Consider the following 18,928-nt stretch of genomic DNA (forward strand, 5'->3'; position numbering starts at 1 on the left):
CACACAGTAACAAGGAAACAGAACGAGGACACACATTTACAACTTAACATGGGCATTTCGGCTCATGAACTAGTTGATACTCTGCTTCAGCAAGCTAGCCACAAAGGAGATTGTCTAAAGCGACTTCGGGCCTCCCTGCCCTGCATGTTTTAGACCTGATCGGACCCTTACCAAGCTCTACAGAAGCCAGAAAACGACCGAACACGTGGCACCAGGGAAGCTAACTTAGCGCTTCAAGGAAGGACAAACCGACTCCAGTGAACTCATAACTGTCGAGAACGCATCGATTATTTACGAGACGATCGCGAGCTGATAAAAGGACACATGTTTCCGCCCGGTCTCGAACCGGGGACCTTTCGCGTGTGAGGCGAACGTGATAACCACTACACTACGGAAACTTGTTCTTAGCAAAAAACAGAAAATCCGTCCACACCCACGCACACACAAAACGAGGACACGCCTTTATGATGTCAAATGAGCATTTTGGCTCATGAACTAGTTGATATGCTTAAAGGCGAATCCGCACAAGTGGCACAAGGGTAGCTGACTTACCATTTCAAAGAACGACACGTCGACTCCAATGAATCATGGGACTTCTTGGGACATTGGGACTACATGGGACTAACATGGGTCACAAAAGACTTTGGAGAGGATCGCAAATGGATGAAAACTGAGGAAAGATGCACAAGTTTCCGCCCGGTCTCGAACCGGGGACCTTTCGCGTGTTAGGCGAACGTGATAACCACTACACTACGGAAACTTGTTCTTAGCAAAAAACAGAAAATCCGTGCACACCCACGCACACACAAAACGAGGACACGCCTTTATGATGTCAAATGAGCATTTTGGCTCATGAACTAGTTGATATGCTTAAAGGCGAATCCGCACAAGTGGCACAAGGGTAGCTGACTTACCATTTCAAAGAACGACACGTCAACTCCAATGAATCATGGGACTTCTTGGGACATTGGGAATACATGGGACTAACATGGGTCACAAAAGACTTTGGAGAGGATCGCAAATGGATGAAAACTGAGGAAAGATGCACAAGTTTCCGCCCGGTCTCGAACCGGGGACCTTTCGCGTGTTAGGCGAACGTGATAACCACTACACTACGGAAACTGACGACTCTAGAACGACAGAAACCCAGTGCACACACAAACACACAGTAACAAGGAAACAGAACGAGGACACACATTTACAACTTAACATGGGCATTTCGGCTCATGAACTAGTTGATACTCTGCTTCAGCAAGCTAGCCACAAAGGAGATTGTCTAAAGCGACTTCGGGCCTCCCTGCCCTGCATGTTTTAGACCTGATCGGACCCTTACCAAGCTCTACAGAAGCCAGAAAACGACCGAACACGTGGCACCAGGGAAGCTAACTTAGCGCTTCAAGGAAGGACAAACCGACTCCAGTGAACTCATAACTGTCGAGAACGCATCGATTATTTACGCGACGATCGCGAGCTGATAAAAGGACACATGTTTCCGCCCGGTCTCGAACCGGGGACCTTTCGCGTGTGAAGCGAACGTGATAACCACTACACTACGGAAACTTGTTCTTAGCAAACAACAGAAAATCCGTCCACACCCACGCACACACAAAACGAGGACACGCCTTTATGATGTCAAATGAGCATTTTGGCTCATGAACTAGTTGATATGCTTAAAGGCGAATCCGCACAAGTGGCACAAGGGTAGCTGACTTACCATTTCAAAGAACGACACGTCGACTCCAATGAATCATGGGACTTCTTGGGACATTGGGACTACATGGGACTAACATGGGTCACAAAAGACTTTGGAGAGGATCGCAAATGGATGAAAACTGAGGAAAGATGCACAAGTTTCCGCCCGGTCTCGAACCGGGGACCTTTCGCGTGTTAGGCGAACGTGATAACCACTACACTACGGAAACTTGTTCTTAGCAAAAAACAGAAAATCCGTGCACACCCACGCACACACAAAACGAGGACACGCCTTTATGATGTCAAATGAGCATTTTGGCTCATGAACTAGTTGATATGCTTAAAGGCGAATCCGCACAAGTGGCACAAGGGTAGCTGACTTACCATTTCAAAGAACGACACGTCGACTCCAATGAATCATGGGACTTCTTGGGACATTGGGACTACATGGGACTAACATGGGTCACAAAAGACTTTGGAGAGGATCGCAAATGGATGAAAACTGAGGAAAGATGCACAAGTTTCCGCCCGGTCTCGAACCGGGGACCTTTCGCGTGTTAGGCGAACGTGATAACCACTACACTACGGAAACTGACGACTCTAGAACGACAGAAACCCAGTGCACACACAAACACACAGTAACAAGGAAACAGAACGAGGACACACATTTACAACTTAACATGGGCATTTCGGCTCATGAACTAGTTGATACTCTGCTTCAGCAAGCTAGCCACAAAGGAGATTGTCTAAAGCGACTTCGGGCCTCCCTGCCCTGCATGTTTTAGACCTGATCGGACCCTTACCAAGCTCTACAGAAGCCAGAAAACGACCGAACACGTGGCACCAGGGAAGCTAACTTAGCGCTTCAAGGAAGGACAAACCGACTCCAGTGAACTCATAACTGTCGAGAACGCATCGATTATTTACGAGACGATCGCGAGCTGATAAAAGGACACATGTTTCCGCCCGGTCTCGAACCGGGGACCTTTCGCGTGTGAGGCGAACGTGATAACCACTACACTACGGAAACTTGTTCTTAGCAAACAACAGAAAATCCGTCCACACCCACGCACACACAAAACGAGGACACGCCTTTATGATGTCAAATGAGCATTTTGGCTCATGAACTAGTTGATATGCTTAAAGGCGAATCCGCACAAGTGGCACAAGGGTAGCTGACTTACCATTTCAAAGAACGACACGTCGACTCCAATGAATCATGGGACTTCTTGGGACATTGGGACTACATGGGACTAACATGGGTCACAAAAGACTTTGGAGAGGATCGCAAATGGATGAAAACTGAGGAAAGATGCACAAGTTTCCGCCCGGTCTCGAACCGGGGACCTTTCGCGTGTTAAGCGAACGTGATAACCACTACACTACGGAAACTTCTTCTTAGCAAAAAACAGAAAATCCGTGCACACCCACGCACACACAAAACGAGGACACGCCTTTATGATGTCAAATGAGCATTTTGGCTCATGAACTAGTTGATATGCTTAAAGGCGAATCCGCACAAGTGGCACAAGGGTAGCTGACTTACCATTTCAAAGAACGACACGTCGACTCCAATGAATCATGGGACTTCTTGGGACATTGGGACTACATGGGACTAACATGGGTCACAAAAGACTTTGGAGAGGATCGCAAATGGATGAAAACTGAGGAAAGATGCACAAGTTTCCGCCCGGTCTCGAACCGGGGACCTTTCGCGTGTTAGGCGAACGTGATAACCACTACACTACGGAAACTTCTTCTTAGCAAACAACAGAAAATCCGTGCACACCCACGCACACACAAAACGAGGACACGCCTTTATGATGTCAAATGAGCATTTTGGCTCATGAACTAGTTGATATGCTTAAAGGCGAATCCGCACAAGTGGCACAAGGGTAGCTGACTTACCATTTCAAAGAACGACACGTCGACTCCAATGAATCATGGGACTTCTTGGGACATTGGGACTACATGGGACTAACATGGGTCACAAAAGACTTTGGAGAGGATCGCAAATGGATGAAAACTGAGGAAAGATGCACAAGTTTCCGCCCGGTCTCGAACCGGGGACCTTTCGCGTGTTAGGCGAACGTGATAACCACTACACTACGGAAACTGACGACTCTAGAACGACAGAAACCCAGTGCACACACAAACACACAGTAACAAGGAAACAGAACGAGGACACACATTTACAACTTAACATGGGCATTTCGGCTCATGAACTAGTTGATACTCTGCTTCAGCAAGCTAGCCACAAAGGAGATTGTCTAAAGCGACTTCGGGCCTCCCTGCCCTGCATGTTTTAGACCTGATCGGACCCTTACCAAGCTCTACAGAAGCCAGAAAACGACCGAACACGTGGCACCAGGGAAGCTAACTTAGCGCTTCAAGGAAGGACAAACCGACTCCAGTGAACTCATAACTGTCGAGAACGCATCGATTATTTACGAGACGATCGCGAGCTGATAAAAGGACACATGTTTCCGCCCGGTCTCGAACCGGGGACCTTTCGCGTGTGAGGCGAACGTGATAACCACTACACTACGGAAACTTGTTCTTAGCAAACAACAGAAAATCCGTCCACACCCACGCACACACAAAACGAGGACACGCCTTTATGATGTCAAATGAGCATTTTGGCTCATGAACTAGTTGATATGCTTAAAGGCGAATCCGCACAAGTGGCACAAGGGTAGCTGACTTACCATTTCAAAGAACGACACGTCGACTCCAATGAATCATGGGACTTCTTGGGACATTGGGACTACATGGGACTAACATGGGTCACAAAAGACTTTGGAGAGGATCGCAAATGGATGAAAACTGAGGAAAGATGCACAAGTTTCCGCCCGGTCTCGAACCGGGGACCTTTCGCGTGTTAAGCGAACGTGATAACCACTACACTACGGAAACTTCTTCTTAGCAAAAAACAGAAAATCCGTGCACACCCACGCACACACAAAACGAGGACACGCCTTTATGATGTCAAATGAGCATTTTGGCTCATGAACTAGTTGATATGCTTAAAGGCGAATCCGCACAAGTGGCACAAGGGTAGCTGACTTACCATTTCAAAGAACGACACGTCGACTCCAATGAATCATGGGACTTCTTGGGACATTGGGACTACATGGGACTAACATGGGTCACAAAAGACTTTGGAGAGGATCGCAAATGGATGAAAACTGAGGAAAGATGCACAAGTTTCCGCCCGGTCTCGAACCGGGGACCTTTCGCGTGTTAGGCGAACGTGATAACCACTACACTACGGAAACTTCTTCTTAGCAAACAACAGAAAATCCGTGCACACCCACGCACACACAAAACGAGGACACGCCTTTATGATGTCAAATGAGCATTTTGGCTCATGAACTAGTTGATATGCTTAAAGGCGAATCCGCACAAGTGGCACAAGGGTAGCTGACTTACCATTTCAAAGAACGACACGTCGACTCCAATGAATCATGGGACTTCTTGGGACATTGGGACTACATGGGACTAACATGGGTCACAAAAGACTTTGGAGAGGATCGCAAATGGATGAAAACTGAGGAAAGATGCACAAGTTTCCGCCCGGTCTCGAACCGGGGACCTTTCGCGTGTTAGGCGAACGTGATAACCACTACACTACGGAAACTTCTTCTTAGCAAACAACAGAAAATCCGTGCACACCCACGCACACACAAAACGAGGACACGCCTTTATGATGTCAAATGAGCATTTTGGCTCATGAACTAGTTGATATGCTTAAAGGCGAATCCGCACAAGTGGCACAAGGGTAGCTGACTTACCATTTCAAAGAACGACACGTCGACTCCAATGAATCATGGGACTTCTTGGGACATTGGGACTACATGGGACTAACATGGGTCACAAAAGACTTTGGAGAGGATCGCAAATGGATGAAAACTGAGGAAAGATGCACAAGTTTCCGCCCGGTCTCGAACCGGGGACCTTTCGCGTGTTAGGCGAACGTGATAACCACTACACTACGGAAACTGACGACTCTAGAACGACAGAAACCCAGTGCACACACAAACACACAGTAACAAGGAAACAGAACGAGGACACACATTTACAACTTAACATGGGCATTTCGGCTCATGAACTAGTTGATACTCTGCTTCAGCAAGCTAGCCACAAAGGAGATTGTCTAAAGCGACTTCGGGCCTCCCTGCCCTGCATGTTTTAGACCTGATCGGACCCTTACCAAGCTCTACAGAAGCCAGAAAACGACCGAACACGTGGCACCAGGGAAGCTAACTTAGCGCTTCAAGGAAGGACAAACCGACTCCAGTGAACTCATAACTGTCGAGAACGCATCGATTATTTACGAGACGATCGCGAGCTGATAAAAGGACACATGTTTCCGCCCGGTCTCGAACCGGGGACCTTTCGCGTGTGAGGCGAACGTGATAACCACTACACTACGGAAACTTGTTCTTAGCAAAAAACAGAAAATCCGTCCACACCCACGCACACACAAAACGAGGACACGCCTTTATGATGTCAAATGAGCATTTTGGCTCATGAACTAGTTGATATGCTTAAAGGCGAATCCGCACAAGTGGCACAAGGGTAGCTGACTTACCATTTCAAAGAACGACACGTCGACTCCAATGAATCATGGGACTTCTTGGGACATTGGGACTACATGGGACTAACATGGGTCACAAAAGACTTTGGAGAGGATCGCAAATGGATGAAAACTGAGGAAAGATGCACAAGTTTCCGCCCGGTCTCGAACCGGGGACCTTTCGCGTGTTAGGCGAACGTGATAACCACTACACTACGGAAACTTGTTCTTAGCAAAAAACAGAAAATCCGTGCACACCCACGCACACACAAAACGAGGACACGCCTTTATGATGTCAAATGAGCATTTTGGCTCATGAACTAGTTGATATGCTTAAAGGCGAATCCGCACAAGTGGCACAAGGGTAGCTGACTTACCATTTCAAAGAACGACACGTCAACTCCAATGAATCATGGGACTTCTTGGGACATTGGGACTACATGGGACTAACATGGGTCACAAAAGACTTTGGAGAGGATCGCAAATGGATGAAAACTGAGGAAAGATGCACAAGTTTCCGCCCGGTCTCGAACCGGGGACCTTTCGCGTGTTAGGCGAACGTGATAACCACTACACTACGGAAACTGACGACTCTAGAACGACAGAAACCCAGTGCACACACAAACACACAGTAACAAGGAAACAGAACGAGGACACACATTTACAACTTAACATGGGCATTTCGGCTCATGAACTAGTTGATACTCTGCTTCAGCAAGCTAGCCACAAAGGAGATTGTCTAAAGCGACTTCGGGCCTCCCTGCCCTGCATGTTTTAGACCTGATCGGACCCTTACCAAGCTCTACAGAAGCCAGAAAACGACCGAACACGTGGCACCAGGGAAGCTAACTTAGCGCTTCAAGGAAGGACAAACCGACTCCAGTGAACTCATAACTGTCGAGAACGCATCGATTATTTACGCGACGATCGCGAGCTGATAAAAGGACACATGTTTCCGCCCGGTCTCGAACCGGGGACCTTTCACGTGTGAAGCGAACGTGATAACCACTACACTACGGAAACTTGTTCTTAGCAAACAACAGAAAATCCGTCCACACCCACGCACACACAAAACGAGGACACGCCTTTATGATGTCAAATGAGCATTTTGGCTCATGAACTAGTTGATATGCTTAAAGGCGAATCCGCACAAGTGGCACAAGGGTAGCTGACTTACCATTTCAAAGAACGACACGTCGACTCCAATGAATCATGGGACTTCTTGGGACATTGGGACTACATGGGACTAACATGGGTCACAAAAGACTTTGGAGAGGATCGCAAATGGATGAAAACTGAGGAAAGATGCACAAGTTTCCGCCCGGTCTCGAACCGGGGACCTTTCGCGTGTTAGGCGAACGTGATAACCACTACACTACGGAAACTTCTTCTTAGCAAACAACAGAAAATCCGTGCACACCCACGCACACACAAAACGAGGACACGCCTTTATGATGTCAAATGAGCATTTTGGCTCATGAACTAGTTGATATGCTTAAAGGCGAATCCGCACAAGTGGCACAAGGGTAGCTGACTTACCATTTCAAAGAACGACACGTCGACTCCAATGAATCATGGGACTTCTTGGGACATTGGGACTACATGGGACTAACATGGGTCACAAAAGACTTTGGAGAGGATCGCAAATGGATGAAAACTGAGGAAAGATGCACAAGTTTCCGCCCGGTCTCGAACCGGGGACCTTTCGCGTGTTAGGCGAACGTGATAACCACTACACTACGGAAACTTCTTCTTAGCAAACAACAGAAAATCCGTGCACACCCACGCACACACAAAACGAGGACACGCCTTTATGATGTCAAATGAGCATTTTGGCTCATGAACTAGTTGATATGCTTAAAGGCGAATCCGCACAAGTGGCACAAGGGTAGCTGACTTACCATTTCAAAGAACGACACGTCGACTCCAATGAATCATGGGACTTCTTGGGACATTGGGACTACATGGGACTAACATGGGTCACAAAAGACTTTGGAGAGGATCGCAAATGGATGAAAACTGAGGAAAGATGCACAAGTTTCCGCCCGGTCTCGAACCGGGGACCTTTCGCGTGTTAGGCGAACGTGATAACCACTACACTACGGAAACTGACGACTCTAGAACGACAGAAACCCAGTGCACACACAAACACACAGTAACAAGGAAACAGAACGAGGACACACATTTACAACTTAACATGGGCATTTCGGCTCATGAACTAGTTGATACTCTGCTTCAGCAAGCTAGCCACAAAGGAGATTGTCTAAAGCGACTTCGGGCCTCCCTGCCCTGCATGTTTTAGACCTGATCGGACCCTTACCAAGCTCTACAGAAGCCAGAAAACGACCGAACACGTGGCACCAGGGAAGCTAACTTAGCGCTTCAAGGAAGGACAAACCGACTCCAGTGAACTCATAACTGTCGAGAACGCATCGATTATTTACGAGACGATCGCGAGCTGATAAAAGGACACATGTTTCCGCCCGGTCTCGAACCGGGGACCTTTCGCGTGTGAGGCGAACGTGATAACCACTACACTACGGAAACTTGTTCTTAGCAAAAAACAGAAAATCCGTCCACACCCACGCACACACAAAACGAGGACACGCCTTTATGATGTCAAATGAGCATTTTGGCTCATGAACTAGTTGATATGCTTAAAGGCGAATCCGCACAAGTGGCACAAGGGTAGCTGACTTACCATTTCAAAGAACGACACGTCGACTCCAATGAATCATGGGACTTCTTGGGACATTGGGACTACATGGGACTAACATGGGTCACAAAAGACTTTGGAGAGGATCGCAAATGGATGAAAACTGAGGAAAGATGCACAAGTTTCCGCCCGGTCTCGAACCGGGGACCTTTCGCGTGTTAGGCGAACGTGATAACCACTACACTACGGAAACTTGTTCTTAGCAAAAAACAGAAAATCCGTGCACACCCACGCACACACAAAACGAGGACACGCCTTTATGATGTCAAATGAGCATTTTGGCTCATGAACTAGTTGATATGCTTAAAGGCGAATCCGCACAAGTGGCACAAGGGTAGCTGACTTACCATTTCAAAGAACGACACGTCAACTCCAATGAATCATGGGACTTCTTGGGACATTGGGACTACATGGGACTAACATGGGTCACAAAAGACTTTGGAGAGGATCGCAAATGGATGAAAACTGAGGAAAGATGCACAAGTTTCCGCCCGGTCTCGAACCGGGGACCTTTCGCGTGTTAGGCGAACGTGATAACCACTACACTACGGAAACTGACGACTCTAGAACGACAGAAACCCAGTGCACACACAAACACACAGTAACAAGGAAACAGAACGAGGACACACATTTACAACTTAACATGGGCATTTCGGCTCATGAACTAGTTGATACTCTGCTTCAGCAAGCTAGCCACAAAGGAGATTGTCTAAAGCGACTTCGGGCCTCCCTGCCCTGCATGTTTTAGACCTGATCGGACCCTTACCAAGCTCTACAGAAGCCAGAAAACGACCGAACACGTGGCACCAGGGAAGCTAACTTAGCGCTTCAAGGAAGGACAAACCGACTCCAGTGAACTCATAACTGTCGAGAACGCATCGATTATTTACGCGACGATCGCGAGCTGATAAAAGGACACATGTTTCCGCCCGGTCTCGAACCGGGGACCTTTCGCGTGTGAAGCGAACGTGATAACCACTACACTACGGAAACTTGTTCTTAGCAAACAACAGAAAATCCGTCCACACCCACGCACACACAAAACGAGGACACGCCTTTATGATGTCAAATGAGCATTTTGGCTCATGAACTAGTTGATATGCTTAAAGGCGAATCCGCACAAGTGGCACAAGGGTAGCTGACTTACCATTTCAAAGAACGACACGTCGACTCCAATGAATCATGGGACTTCTTGGGACATTGGGACTACATGGGACTAACATGGGTCACAAAAGACTTTGGAGAGGATCGCAAATGGATGAAAACTGAGGAAAGATGCACAAGTTTCCGCCCGGTCTCGAACCGGGGACCTTTCGCGTGTTAGGCGAACGTGATAACCACTACACTACGGAAACTTGTTCTTAGCAAAAAACAGAAAATCCGTGCACACCCACGCACACACAAAACGAGGACACGCCTTTATGATGTCAAATGAGCATTTTGGCTCATGAACTAGTTGATATGCTTAAAGGCGAATCCGCACAAGTGGCACAAGGGTAGCTGACTTACCATTTCAAAGAACGACACGTCGACTCCAATGAATCATGGGACTTCTTGGGACATTGGGACTACATGGGACTAACATGGGTCACAAAAGACTTTGGAGAGGATCGCAAATGGATGAAAACTGAGGAAAGATGCACAAGTTTCCGCCCGGTCTCGAACCGGGGACCTTTCGCGTGTTAGGCGAACGTGATAACCACTACACTACGGAAACTGACGACTCTAGAACGACAGAAACCCAGTGCACACACAAACACACAGTAACAAGGAAACAGAACGAGGACACACATTTACAACTTAACATGGGCATTTCGGCTCATGAACTAGTTGATACTCTGCTTCAGCAAGCTAGCCACAAAGGAGATTGTCTAAAGCGACTTCGGGCCTCCCTGCCCTGCATGTTTTAGACCTGATCGGACCCTTACCAAGCTCTACAGAAGCCAGAAAACGACCGAACACGTGGCACCAGGGAAGCTAACTTAGCGCTTCAAGGAAGGACAAACCGACTCCAGTGAACTCATAACTGTCGAGAACGCATCGATTATTTACGAGACGATCGCGAGCTGATAAAAGGACACATGTTTCCGCCCGGTCTCGAACCGGGGACCTTTCGCGTGTGAGGCGAACGTGATAACCACTACACTACGGAAACTTGTTCTTAGCAAACAACAGAAAATCCGTCCACACCCACGCACACACAAAACGAGGACACGCCTTTATGATGTCAAATGAGCATTTTGGCTCATGAACTAGTTGATATGCTTAAAGGCGAATCCGCACAAGTGGCACAAGGGTAGCTGACTTACCATTTCAAAGAACGACACGTCGACTCCAATGAATCATGGGACTTCTTGGGACATTGGGACTACATGGGACTAACATGGGTCACAAAAGACTTTGGAGAGGATCGCAAATGGATGAAAACTGAGGAAAGATGCACAAGTTTCCGCCCGGTCTCGAACCGGGGACCTTTCGCGTGTTAAGCGAACGTGATAACCACTACACTACGGAAACTTCTTCTTAGCAAAAAACAGAAAATCCGTGCACACCCACGCACACACAAAACGAGGACACGCCTTTATGATGTCAAATGAGCATTTTGGCTCATGAACTAGTTGATATGCTTAAAGGCGAATCCGCACAAGTGGCACAAGGGTAGCTGACTTACCATTTCAAAGAACGACACGTCGACTCCAATGAATCATGGGACTTCTTGGGACATTGGGACTACATGGGACTAACATGGGTCACAAAAGACTTTGGAGAGGATCGCAAATGGATGAAAACTGAGGAAAGATGCACAAGTTTCCGCCCGGTCTCGAACCGGGGACCTTTCGCGTGTTAGGCGAACGTGATAACCACTACACTACGGAAACTTCTTCTTAGCAAACAACAGAAAATCCGTGCACACCCACGCACACACAAAACGAGGACACGCCTTTATGATGTCAAATGAGCATTTTGGCTCATGAACTAGTTGATATGCTTAAAGGCGAATCCGCACAAGTGGCACAAGGGTAGCTGACTTACCATTTCAAAGAACGACACGTCGACTCCAATGAATCATTGGACTTCTTGGGACATTGGGACTACATGGGACTAACATGGGTCACAAAAGACTTTGGAGAGGATCGCAAATGGATGAAAACTGAGGAAAGATGCACAAGTTTCCGCCCGGTCTCGAACCGGGGACCTTTCGCGTGTTAGGCGAACGTGATAACCACTACACTACGGAAACTTCTTCTTAGCAAAAAACAGAAAATCCGTGCACACCCACGCACACACAAAACGAGGACACGCCTTTATGATGTCAAATGAGCATTTTGGCTCATGAACTAGTTGATATGCTTAAAGGCGAATCCGCACAAGTGGCACAAGGGTAGCTGACTTACCATTTCAAAGAACGACACGTCGACTCCAATGAATCATGGGACTTCTTGGGACATTGGGACTACATGGGACTAACATGGGTCACAAAAGACTTTGGAGAGGATCGCAAATGGATGAAAACTGAGGAAAGATGCACAAGTTTCCGCCCGGTCTCGAACCGGGGACCTTTCGCGTGTTAAGCGAACGTGATAACCACTACACTACGGAAACTTCTTCTTAGCAAAAAACAGAAAATCCGTGCACACCCACGCACACACAAAACGAGGACACGCCTTTATGATGTCAAATGAGCATTTTGGCTCATGAACTAGTTGATATGCTTAAAGGCGAATCCGCACAAGTGGCACAAGGGTAGCTGACTTACCATTTCAAAGAACGACACGTCGACTCCAATGAATCATGGGACTTCTTGGGACATTGGGACTACATGGGACTAACATGGGTCACAAAAGACTTTGGAGAGGATCGCAAATGGATGAAAACTGAGGAAAGATGCACAAGTTTCCGCCCGGTCTCGAACCGGGGACCTTTCGCGTGTTAGGCGAACGTGATAACCACTACACTACGGAAACTTCTTCTTAGCAAACAACAGAAAATCCGTGCACACCCACGCACACACAAAACGAGGACACGCCTTTATGATGTCAAATGAGCATTTTGGCTCATGAACTAGTTGATATGCTTAAAGGCGAATCCGCACAAGTGGCACAAGGGTAGCTGACTTACCATTTCAAAGAACGACACGTCGACTCCAATGAATCATGGGACTTCTTGGGACATTGGGACTACATGGGACTAACATGGGTCACAAAAGACTTTGGAGAGGATCGCAAATGGATGAAAACTGAGGAAAGATGCACAAGTTTCCGCCCGGTCTCGAACCGGGGACCTTTCGCGTGTTAGGCGAACGTGATAACCACTACACTACGGAAACTTCTTCTTAGCAAAAAACAGAAAATCCGTGCACACCCACGCACACACAAAATGAGGACACGCCTTTATGATGTCAAATGAGCATTTTGGCTCATGAACTAGTTGATATGCTTAAAGGCGAATCCGCACAAGTGGCACAAGGGTAGCTGACTTACCATTTCAAAGAACGACACGTCGACTCCAATGAATCATGGGACTTCTTGGGACATTGGGACTACATGGGACTAACATGGGTCACAAAAGACTTTGGAGAGGATCGCAAATGGATGAAAACTGAGGAAAGATGCACAAGTTTCCGCCCGGTCTCGAACCGGGGACCTTTCGCGTGTTAGGCGAACGTGATAACCACTACACTACGGAAACTGACGACTCTAGAACGACAGAAACCCAGTGCACACACAAACACACAGTAACAAGGAAACAGAACGAGGACACACATTTACAACTTAACATGGGCATTTCGGCTCATGAACTAGTTGATACTCTGCTTCAGCAAGCTAGCCACAAAGGAGATTGTCTAAAGCGACTTCGGGCCTCCCTGCCCTGCATGTTTTAGACCTGATCGGACCCTTACCAAGCTCTACAGAAGCCAGAAAACGACCGAACACGTGGCACCAGGGAAGCTAACTTAGCGCTTCAAGGAAGGACAAACCGACTCCAGTGAACTCATAACTGTCGAGAACGCATCGATTATTTACGAGACGATCGCGAGCTGATAAAAGGACACATGTTTCCGCCCGGTCTCGAACCGGGGACCTTTCGCGTGTGAGGCGAACGTGATAACCACTACACTACGGAAACTTGTTCTTAGCAAACAACAGAAAATCCGTCCACACCCACGCACACACAAAACGAGGACACGCCTTTATGATGTCAAATGAGCATTTTGGCTCATGAACTAGTTGATATGCTTAAAGGCGAATCCGCACAAGTGGCACAAGGGTAGCTGACTTACCATTTCAAAGAACGACACGTCGACTCCAATGAATCATGGGACTTCTTGGGACATTGGGACTACATGGGACTAACATGGGTCACAAAAGACTTTGGAGAGGATCGCAAATGGATGAAAACTGAGGAAAGATGCACAAGTTTCCGCCCGGTCTCGAACCGGGGACCTTTCGCGTGTTAGGCGAACGTGATAACCACTACACTACGGAAACTGACGACTCTAGAACGACAGAAACCCAGTGCACACACAAACACACAGTAACAAGGAAACAGAACGAGGACACACATTTACAACTTAACATGGGCATTTCGGCTCATGAACTAGTTGATACTCTGCTTCAGCAAGCTAGCCACAAAGGAGATTGTCTAAAGCGACTTCGGGCCTCCCTGCCCTGCATGTTTTAGACCTGATCGGACCCTTACCAAGCTCTACAGAAGCCAGAAAACGACCGAACACGTGGCACCAGGGAAGCTAACTTAGCGCTTCAAGGAAGGACAAACCGACTCCAGTGAACTCATAACTGTCGAGAACGCATCGATTATTTACGAGACGATCGCGAGCTGATAAAAGGACACATGTTTCCGCCCGGTCTCGAACCGGGGACCTTTCGCGTGTGAGGCGAACGTGATAACCACTACACTACGGAAACTTGTTCTTAGCAAACAACAGAAAATCCGTCCACACCCACGCACACACAAAACGAGGACACGCCTTTATGATGTCAAATGAGCATTTTGGCTCATGAACTAGTTGATATGCTTAAAGGCGAATCCGCACAAGTGGCACAAGGGTAGCTGACTTACCATTTCAAAGAACGACACGTCGACTCCAATGAATCATGGGACTTCTTGGGACATTGGGACTACATGGGACTAACATGGGTCACAAAAGACTTTGGAGAGGATCGCAAATGGATGAAAACTGAGGAAAGATGCACAAGTTTCCGCCCGGTCTCGAACCGGGGACCTTTCGCGTGTTAGGCGAACGTGATAACCACTACACTACGGAAACTTCTTCTTAGCAAAAAACAGAAAATCCGTGCACACCCACGCACACACAAAACGAGGACACGCCTTTATGATGTCAAATGAGCATTTTGGCTCATGAACTAGTTGATATGCTTAAAGGCGAATCCGCACAAGTGGCACAAGGGTAGCTGACTTACCATTTCAAAGAACGACACGTCGACTCCAATGAATCATGGGACTTCTTGGGACATTGGGACTACATGGGACTAACATGGGTCACAAAAGACTTTGGAGAGGATCGCAAATGGATGAAAACTGAGGAAAGATGCACAAGTTTCCGCCCGGTCTCGAACCGGGGACCTTTCGCGTGTTAGGCGAACGTGATAACCACTACACTACGGAAACTGACGACTCTAGAACGACAGAAACCCAGTGCACACACAAACACACAGTAACAAGGAAACAGACCGAGGACACCCCTTTACAACTTAACATGGGCATTTCGGCTCATGAACTAGTTGATACTCTGCTTCAGCAAGCTAGCCACAAAGGAGATTGTCTAAAGCGACTTCGGGCCTCCCTGCCCTGCATGTTTTAGACCTGATCGGACCCTTACCAAGCTCTACAGAAGCCAGAAAATGACCGAACACGTGGCACCAGGGAAGCTAACTTAGCGCTTCAAGGAAGGACAAACCGACTCCAGTGAACTCATAACTGTCGAGAACGCATCGATTATTTACGCGACGATCGCGAGCTGATAAAAGGACACATGTTTCCGCCCGGTCTCGAACCGGGGACCTTTCGCGTGTGAAGCGAACGTGATAACCACTACACTACGGAAACTTGTTCTTAGCAAACAACAGAAAATCCGTCCACACCCACGCACACACAAAACGAGGACACGCCTTTATGATGTCAAATGAGCATTTTGGCTCATGAACTAGTTGATATGCTTAAAGGCGAATCCGCACAAGTGGCACAAGGGTAGCTGACTTACCATTTCAAAGAACGACACGTCGACTCCAATGAATCATGGGACTTCTTGGGACATTGGGACTACATGGGACTAACATGGGTCACAAAAGACTTTGGAGAGGATCGCAAATGGATGAAAACTGAGGAAAGATGCACAAGTTTCCGCCCGGTCTCGAACCGGGGACCTTTCGCGTGTTAGGCGAACGTGATAACCACTACACTACGGAAACTGACGACTCTAGAACGACAGAAACCCAGTGCACACACAAACACACAGTAACAAGGAAACAGAACGAGGACACACATTTACAACTTAACATGGGCATTTCGGCTCATGAACTAGTTGATACTCTGCTTCAGCAAGCTAGCCACAAAGGAGATTGTCTAAAGCGACTTCGGGCCTCCCTGCCCTGCATGTTTTAGACCTGATCGGACCCTTACCAAGCTCTACAGAAGCCAGAAAACGACCGAACACGTGGCACCAGGGAAGCTAACTTAGCGCTTCAAGGAAGGACAAACCGACTCCAGTGAACTCATAACTGTCGAGAACGCATCGATTATTTACGAGACGATCGCGAGCTGATAAAAGGACACATGTTTCCGCCCGGTCTCGAACCGGGGACCTTTCGCGTGTGAGGCGAACGTGATAACCACTACACTACGGAAACTTGTTCTTAGCAAACAACAGAAAATCCGTCCACACCCACGCACACACAAAACGAGGACACGCCTTTATGATGTCAAATGAGCATTTTGGCTCATGAACTAGTTGATATGCTTAAAGGCGAATCCGCACAAGTGGCACAAGGGTAGCTGACTTACCATTTCAAAGAACGACACGTCGACTCCAATGAATCATGGGACTTCTTGGGACATTGGGACTACATGGGACTAACATGGGTCACAAAAGATTTTGGAGAGGATCGCAAATGGATGAAAACTGAGGAAAGATGCACAAGTTTCCGCCCGGTCTCGAACCGGGGACCTTTCGCGTGTTAGGCGAACGTGATAACCACTACACTACGGAAACTGACGACTCTAGAACGACAGAAACCCAGTGCACACACAAACACACAGTAACAAGGAAACAGAACGAGGACACACATTTACAACTTAACATGGGCATTTCGGCTCATGAACTAGTTGATACTCTGCTTCAGCAAGCTAGCCACAAAGGAGATTGTCTAAAGCGACTTCGGGCCTCCCTGCCCTGCATGTTTTAGACCTGATCGGACCCTTACCAAGCTCTACAGAAGCCAGAAAACGACCGAACACGTGGCACCAGGGAAGCTAACTTAGCGCTTCAAGGAAGGACAAACCGACTCCAGTGAACTCATAACTGTCGAGAACGCATCGATTATTTACGAGACGATCGCGAGCTGATAAAAGGACACATGTTTCCGCCCGGTCTCGAACCGGGGACCTTTCGCGTGTGAGGCGAACGTGATAACCACTACACTACGGAAACTTGTTCTTAGCAAAAAACAGAAAATCCGTCCACACCCACGCACACACAAAACGAGGACACGCCTTTATGATGTCAAATGAGCATTTTGGCTCATGAACTAGTTGATATGCTTAAAGGCGAATCCGCACAAGTGGCACAAGGGTAGCTGACTTACCATTTCAAAGAACGACACGTCGACTCCAATGAATCATGGGACTTCTTGGGACATTGGGACTACATGGGACTAACATGGGTCACAAAAGACTTTGGAGAGGATCGCAAATGGATGAAAACTGAGGAAAGATGCACAAGTTTCCGCCCGGTCTCGAACCGGGGACCTTTCGCGTGTTAGGCGAACGTGATAACCACTACACTACGGAAACTTGTTCTTAGCAAAAAACAGAAAATCCGTGCACACCCACGCACACACAAAACGAGGACACGCCTTTATGATGTCAAATGAGCATTTTGGCTCATGAACTAGTTGATATGCTTAAAGGCGAATCCGCACAAGTGGCACAAGGGTAGCTGACTTACCATTTCAAAGAACGACACGTCGACTCCAATGAATCATGGGACTTCTTGGGACATTGGGACTACATGGGACTAACATGGGTCACAAAAGACTTTGGAGAGGATCGCAAATGGATGAAAACTGAGGAAAGATGCACAAGTTTCCGCCCGGTCTCGAACCGGGGACCTTTCGCGTGTTAGGCGAACGTGATAACCACTACACTACGGAAACTGACGACTCTAGAACGACAGAAACCCAGTGCACACACAAACACACAGTAACAAGGAAACAGAACGAGGACACACATTTACAACTTAACATGGGCATTTCGGCTCATGAACTAGTTGATACTCTGCTTCAGCAAGCTAGCCACAAAGGAGATTGTCTAAAGCGACTTCGGGCCTCCCTGCCCTGCATGTTTTAGACCTGATCGGACCCTTACCAAGCTCTACAGAAGCCAGAAAACGACCGAACACGTGGCACCAGGGAAGCTAACTTAGCGCTTCAAGGAAGGACAAACCGACTCCAGTGAACTCATAACTGTCGAGAACGCATCGATTATTTACGAGACGATCGCGAGCTGATAAAAGGACACATGTTTCCGCCCGGTCTCGAACCGGGGACCTTTCGCGTGTGAGGCGAACGTGATAACCACTACACTACGGAAACTTGTTCTTAGCAAAAAACAGAAAATCCGTCCACACCCACGCACACACAAAACGAGGACACGCCTTTATGATGTCAAATGAGCATTTTGGC

At 47.7% G+C, this 18,928-nt stretch overlaps 49 non-coding genes across 49 annotated transcripts; all 49 read right to left on the bottom strand.

Annotated features, from left to right (window-relative positions):
* Positions 1–325: 325 nt before the first annotated feature.
* On the bottom strand, positions 326–398 carry trnav-cac (transfer RNA valine (anticodon CAC)). The gene has a single exon. It is a non-coding gene; the product is annotated as a tRNA-Val (tRNA).
* A 289-nt stretch (positions 399–687) lies between these two features.
* trnav-aac (transfer RNA valine (anticodon AAC)) lies at positions 688–760 on the bottom strand. The gene has a single exon. It is a non-coding gene; the product is annotated as a tRNA-Val (tRNA).
* A 289-nt stretch (positions 761–1,049) lies between these two features.
* On the bottom strand, positions 1,050–1,122 carry trnav-aac (transfer RNA valine (anticodon AAC)). Its single transcript has one exon. It is a non-coding gene; the product is annotated as a tRNA-Val (tRNA).
* Positions 1,123–1,487: 365 nt separating this feature from the next.
* trnav-cac (transfer RNA valine (anticodon CAC)) lies at positions 1,488–1,560 on the bottom strand. Its single transcript has one exon. It is a non-coding gene; the product is annotated as a tRNA-Val (tRNA).
* A 289-nt stretch (positions 1,561–1,849) lies between these two features.
* On the bottom strand, positions 1,850–1,922 carry trnav-aac (transfer RNA valine (anticodon AAC)). Its single transcript has one exon. It is a non-coding gene; the product is annotated as a tRNA-Val (tRNA).
* Positions 1,923–2,211: 289 nt separating this feature from the next.
* On the bottom strand, positions 2,212–2,284 carry trnav-aac (transfer RNA valine (anticodon AAC)). Its single transcript has one exon. It is a non-coding gene; the product is annotated as a tRNA-Val (tRNA).
* Positions 2,285–2,649: 365 nt separating this feature from the next.
* On the bottom strand, positions 2,650–2,722 carry trnav-cac (transfer RNA valine (anticodon CAC)). Its single transcript has one exon. It is a non-coding gene; the product is annotated as a tRNA-Val (tRNA).
* A 289-nt stretch (positions 2,723–3,011) lies between these two features.
* trnav-aac (transfer RNA valine (anticodon AAC)) lies at positions 3,012–3,084 on the bottom strand. The gene has a single exon. It is a non-coding gene; the product is annotated as a tRNA-Val (tRNA).
* A 289-nt stretch (positions 3,085–3,373) lies between these two features.
* On the bottom strand, positions 3,374–3,446 carry trnav-aac (transfer RNA valine (anticodon AAC)). Its single transcript has one exon. It is a non-coding gene; the product is annotated as a tRNA-Val (tRNA).
* Positions 3,447–3,735: 289 nt separating this feature from the next.
* Positions 3,736–3,808, bottom strand: trnav-aac (transfer RNA valine (anticodon AAC)). The gene has a single exon. It is a non-coding gene; the product is annotated as a tRNA-Val (tRNA).
* Positions 3,809–4,173: 365 nt separating this feature from the next.
* On the bottom strand, positions 4,174–4,246 carry trnav-cac (transfer RNA valine (anticodon CAC)). Its single transcript has one exon. It is a non-coding gene; the product is annotated as a tRNA-Val (tRNA).
* Positions 4,247–4,535: 289 nt separating this feature from the next.
* Positions 4,536–4,608, bottom strand: trnav-aac (transfer RNA valine (anticodon AAC)). The gene has a single exon. It is a non-coding gene; the product is annotated as a tRNA-Val (tRNA).
* Positions 4,609–4,897: 289 nt separating this feature from the next.
* On the bottom strand, positions 4,898–4,970 carry trnav-aac (transfer RNA valine (anticodon AAC)). Its single transcript has one exon. It is a non-coding gene; the product is annotated as a tRNA-Val (tRNA).
* Positions 4,971–5,259: 289 nt separating this feature from the next.
* Positions 5,260–5,332, bottom strand: trnav-aac (transfer RNA valine (anticodon AAC)). The gene has a single exon. It is a non-coding gene; the product is annotated as a tRNA-Val (tRNA).
* Positions 5,333–5,621: 289 nt separating this feature from the next.
* trnav-aac (transfer RNA valine (anticodon AAC)) lies at positions 5,622–5,694 on the bottom strand. The gene has a single exon. It is a non-coding gene; the product is annotated as a tRNA-Val (tRNA).
* A 365-nt stretch (positions 5,695–6,059) lies between these two features.
* trnav-cac (transfer RNA valine (anticodon CAC)) lies at positions 6,060–6,132 on the bottom strand. The gene has a single exon. It is a non-coding gene; the product is annotated as a tRNA-Val (tRNA).
* A 289-nt stretch (positions 6,133–6,421) lies between these two features.
* On the bottom strand, positions 6,422–6,494 carry trnav-aac (transfer RNA valine (anticodon AAC)). Its single transcript has one exon. It is a non-coding gene; the product is annotated as a tRNA-Val (tRNA).
* Positions 6,495–6,783: 289 nt separating this feature from the next.
* Positions 6,784–6,856, bottom strand: trnav-aac (transfer RNA valine (anticodon AAC)). Its single transcript has one exon. It is a non-coding gene; the product is annotated as a tRNA-Val (tRNA).
* Positions 6,857–7,221: 365 nt separating this feature from the next.
* trnav-cac (transfer RNA valine (anticodon CAC)) lies at positions 7,222–7,294 on the bottom strand. Its single transcript has one exon. It is a non-coding gene; the product is annotated as a tRNA-Val (tRNA).
* A 289-nt stretch (positions 7,295–7,583) lies between these two features.
* On the bottom strand, positions 7,584–7,656 carry trnav-aac (transfer RNA valine (anticodon AAC)). Its single transcript has one exon. It is a non-coding gene; the product is annotated as a tRNA-Val (tRNA).
* A 289-nt stretch (positions 7,657–7,945) lies between these two features.
* Positions 7,946–8,018, bottom strand: trnav-aac (transfer RNA valine (anticodon AAC)). Its single transcript has one exon. It is a non-coding gene; the product is annotated as a tRNA-Val (tRNA).
* A 289-nt stretch (positions 8,019–8,307) lies between these two features.
* On the bottom strand, positions 8,308–8,380 carry trnav-aac (transfer RNA valine (anticodon AAC)). Its single transcript has one exon. It is a non-coding gene; the product is annotated as a tRNA-Val (tRNA).
* Positions 8,381–8,745: 365 nt separating this feature from the next.
* Positions 8,746–8,818, bottom strand: trnav-cac (transfer RNA valine (anticodon CAC)). The gene has a single exon. It is a non-coding gene; the product is annotated as a tRNA-Val (tRNA).
* A 289-nt stretch (positions 8,819–9,107) lies between these two features.
* trnav-aac (transfer RNA valine (anticodon AAC)) lies at positions 9,108–9,180 on the bottom strand. Its single transcript has one exon. It is a non-coding gene; the product is annotated as a tRNA-Val (tRNA).
* A 289-nt stretch (positions 9,181–9,469) lies between these two features.
* trnav-aac (transfer RNA valine (anticodon AAC)) lies at positions 9,470–9,542 on the bottom strand. Its single transcript has one exon. It is a non-coding gene; the product is annotated as a tRNA-Val (tRNA).
* A 365-nt stretch (positions 9,543–9,907) lies between these two features.
* trnav-cac (transfer RNA valine (anticodon CAC)) lies at positions 9,908–9,980 on the bottom strand. The gene has a single exon. It is a non-coding gene; the product is annotated as a tRNA-Val (tRNA).
* A 289-nt stretch (positions 9,981–10,269) lies between these two features.
* On the bottom strand, positions 10,270–10,342 carry trnav-aac (transfer RNA valine (anticodon AAC)). Its single transcript has one exon. It is a non-coding gene; the product is annotated as a tRNA-Val (tRNA).
* Positions 10,343–10,631: 289 nt separating this feature from the next.
* Positions 10,632–10,704, bottom strand: trnav-aac (transfer RNA valine (anticodon AAC)). The gene has a single exon. It is a non-coding gene; the product is annotated as a tRNA-Val (tRNA).
* A 365-nt stretch (positions 10,705–11,069) lies between these two features.
* trnav-cac (transfer RNA valine (anticodon CAC)) lies at positions 11,070–11,142 on the bottom strand. The gene has a single exon. It is a non-coding gene; the product is annotated as a tRNA-Val (tRNA).
* Positions 11,143–11,431: 289 nt separating this feature from the next.
* trnav-aac (transfer RNA valine (anticodon AAC)) lies at positions 11,432–11,504 on the bottom strand. The gene has a single exon. It is a non-coding gene; the product is annotated as a tRNA-Val (tRNA).
* A 289-nt stretch (positions 11,505–11,793) lies between these two features.
* Positions 11,794–11,866, bottom strand: trnav-aac (transfer RNA valine (anticodon AAC)). The gene has a single exon. It is a non-coding gene; the product is annotated as a tRNA-Val (tRNA).
* Positions 11,867–12,155: 289 nt separating this feature from the next.
* Positions 12,156–12,228, bottom strand: trnav-aac (transfer RNA valine (anticodon AAC)). Its single transcript has one exon. It is a non-coding gene; the product is annotated as a tRNA-Val (tRNA).
* A 289-nt stretch (positions 12,229–12,517) lies between these two features.
* trnav-aac (transfer RNA valine (anticodon AAC)) lies at positions 12,518–12,590 on the bottom strand. Its single transcript has one exon. It is a non-coding gene; the product is annotated as a tRNA-Val (tRNA).
* A 289-nt stretch (positions 12,591–12,879) lies between these two features.
* trnav-aac (transfer RNA valine (anticodon AAC)) lies at positions 12,880–12,952 on the bottom strand. Its single transcript has one exon. It is a non-coding gene; the product is annotated as a tRNA-Val (tRNA).
* Positions 12,953–13,241: 289 nt separating this feature from the next.
* On the bottom strand, positions 13,242–13,314 carry trnav-aac (transfer RNA valine (anticodon AAC)). Its single transcript has one exon. It is a non-coding gene; the product is annotated as a tRNA-Val (tRNA).
* Positions 13,315–13,603: 289 nt separating this feature from the next.
* On the bottom strand, positions 13,604–13,676 carry trnav-aac (transfer RNA valine (anticodon AAC)). Its single transcript has one exon. It is a non-coding gene; the product is annotated as a tRNA-Val (tRNA).
* A 365-nt stretch (positions 13,677–14,041) lies between these two features.
* On the bottom strand, positions 14,042–14,114 carry trnav-cac (transfer RNA valine (anticodon CAC)). Its single transcript has one exon. It is a non-coding gene; the product is annotated as a tRNA-Val (tRNA).
* A 289-nt stretch (positions 14,115–14,403) lies between these two features.
* On the bottom strand, positions 14,404–14,476 carry trnav-aac (transfer RNA valine (anticodon AAC)). The gene has a single exon. It is a non-coding gene; the product is annotated as a tRNA-Val (tRNA).
* A 365-nt stretch (positions 14,477–14,841) lies between these two features.
* Positions 14,842–14,914, bottom strand: trnav-cac (transfer RNA valine (anticodon CAC)). The gene has a single exon. It is a non-coding gene; the product is annotated as a tRNA-Val (tRNA).
* A 289-nt stretch (positions 14,915–15,203) lies between these two features.
* On the bottom strand, positions 15,204–15,276 carry trnav-aac (transfer RNA valine (anticodon AAC)). The gene has a single exon. It is a non-coding gene; the product is annotated as a tRNA-Val (tRNA).
* A 289-nt stretch (positions 15,277–15,565) lies between these two features.
* On the bottom strand, positions 15,566–15,638 carry trnav-aac (transfer RNA valine (anticodon AAC)). Its single transcript has one exon. It is a non-coding gene; the product is annotated as a tRNA-Val (tRNA).
* A 365-nt stretch (positions 15,639–16,003) lies between these two features.
* Positions 16,004–16,076, bottom strand: trnav-cac (transfer RNA valine (anticodon CAC)). The gene has a single exon. It is a non-coding gene; the product is annotated as a tRNA-Val (tRNA).
* A 289-nt stretch (positions 16,077–16,365) lies between these two features.
* Positions 16,366–16,438, bottom strand: trnav-aac (transfer RNA valine (anticodon AAC)). Its single transcript has one exon. It is a non-coding gene; the product is annotated as a tRNA-Val (tRNA).
* Positions 16,439–16,803: 365 nt separating this feature from the next.
* Positions 16,804–16,876, bottom strand: trnav-cac (transfer RNA valine (anticodon CAC)). Its single transcript has one exon. It is a non-coding gene; the product is annotated as a tRNA-Val (tRNA).
* Positions 16,877–17,165: 289 nt separating this feature from the next.
* trnav-aac (transfer RNA valine (anticodon AAC)) lies at positions 17,166–17,238 on the bottom strand. The gene has a single exon. It is a non-coding gene; the product is annotated as a tRNA-Val (tRNA).
* Positions 17,239–17,603: 365 nt separating this feature from the next.
* trnav-cac (transfer RNA valine (anticodon CAC)) lies at positions 17,604–17,676 on the bottom strand. Its single transcript has one exon. It is a non-coding gene; the product is annotated as a tRNA-Val (tRNA).
* Positions 17,677–17,965: 289 nt separating this feature from the next.
* On the bottom strand, positions 17,966–18,038 carry trnav-aac (transfer RNA valine (anticodon AAC)). The gene has a single exon. It is a non-coding gene; the product is annotated as a tRNA-Val (tRNA).
* Positions 18,039–18,327: 289 nt separating this feature from the next.
* On the bottom strand, positions 18,328–18,400 carry trnav-aac (transfer RNA valine (anticodon AAC)). Its single transcript has one exon. It is a non-coding gene; the product is annotated as a tRNA-Val (tRNA).
* Positions 18,401–18,765: 365 nt separating this feature from the next.
* On the bottom strand, positions 18,766–18,838 carry trnav-cac (transfer RNA valine (anticodon CAC)). The gene has a single exon. It is a non-coding gene; the product is annotated as a tRNA-Val (tRNA).
* Between the last annotated feature and the right edge of the window lie 90 nt (positions 18,839–18,928).

The sequence above is a fragment of the Hypomesus nipponensis genome, chromosome 9 (genome assembly GCF_054491055.1).
Source record: "Hypomesus nipponensis isolate SF chromosome 9, ASM5449105v1, whole genome shotgun sequence".
NCBI lineage: Eukaryota > Metazoa > Chordata > Actinopteri > Osmeriformes > Osmeridae > Hypomesus > Hypomesus nipponensis.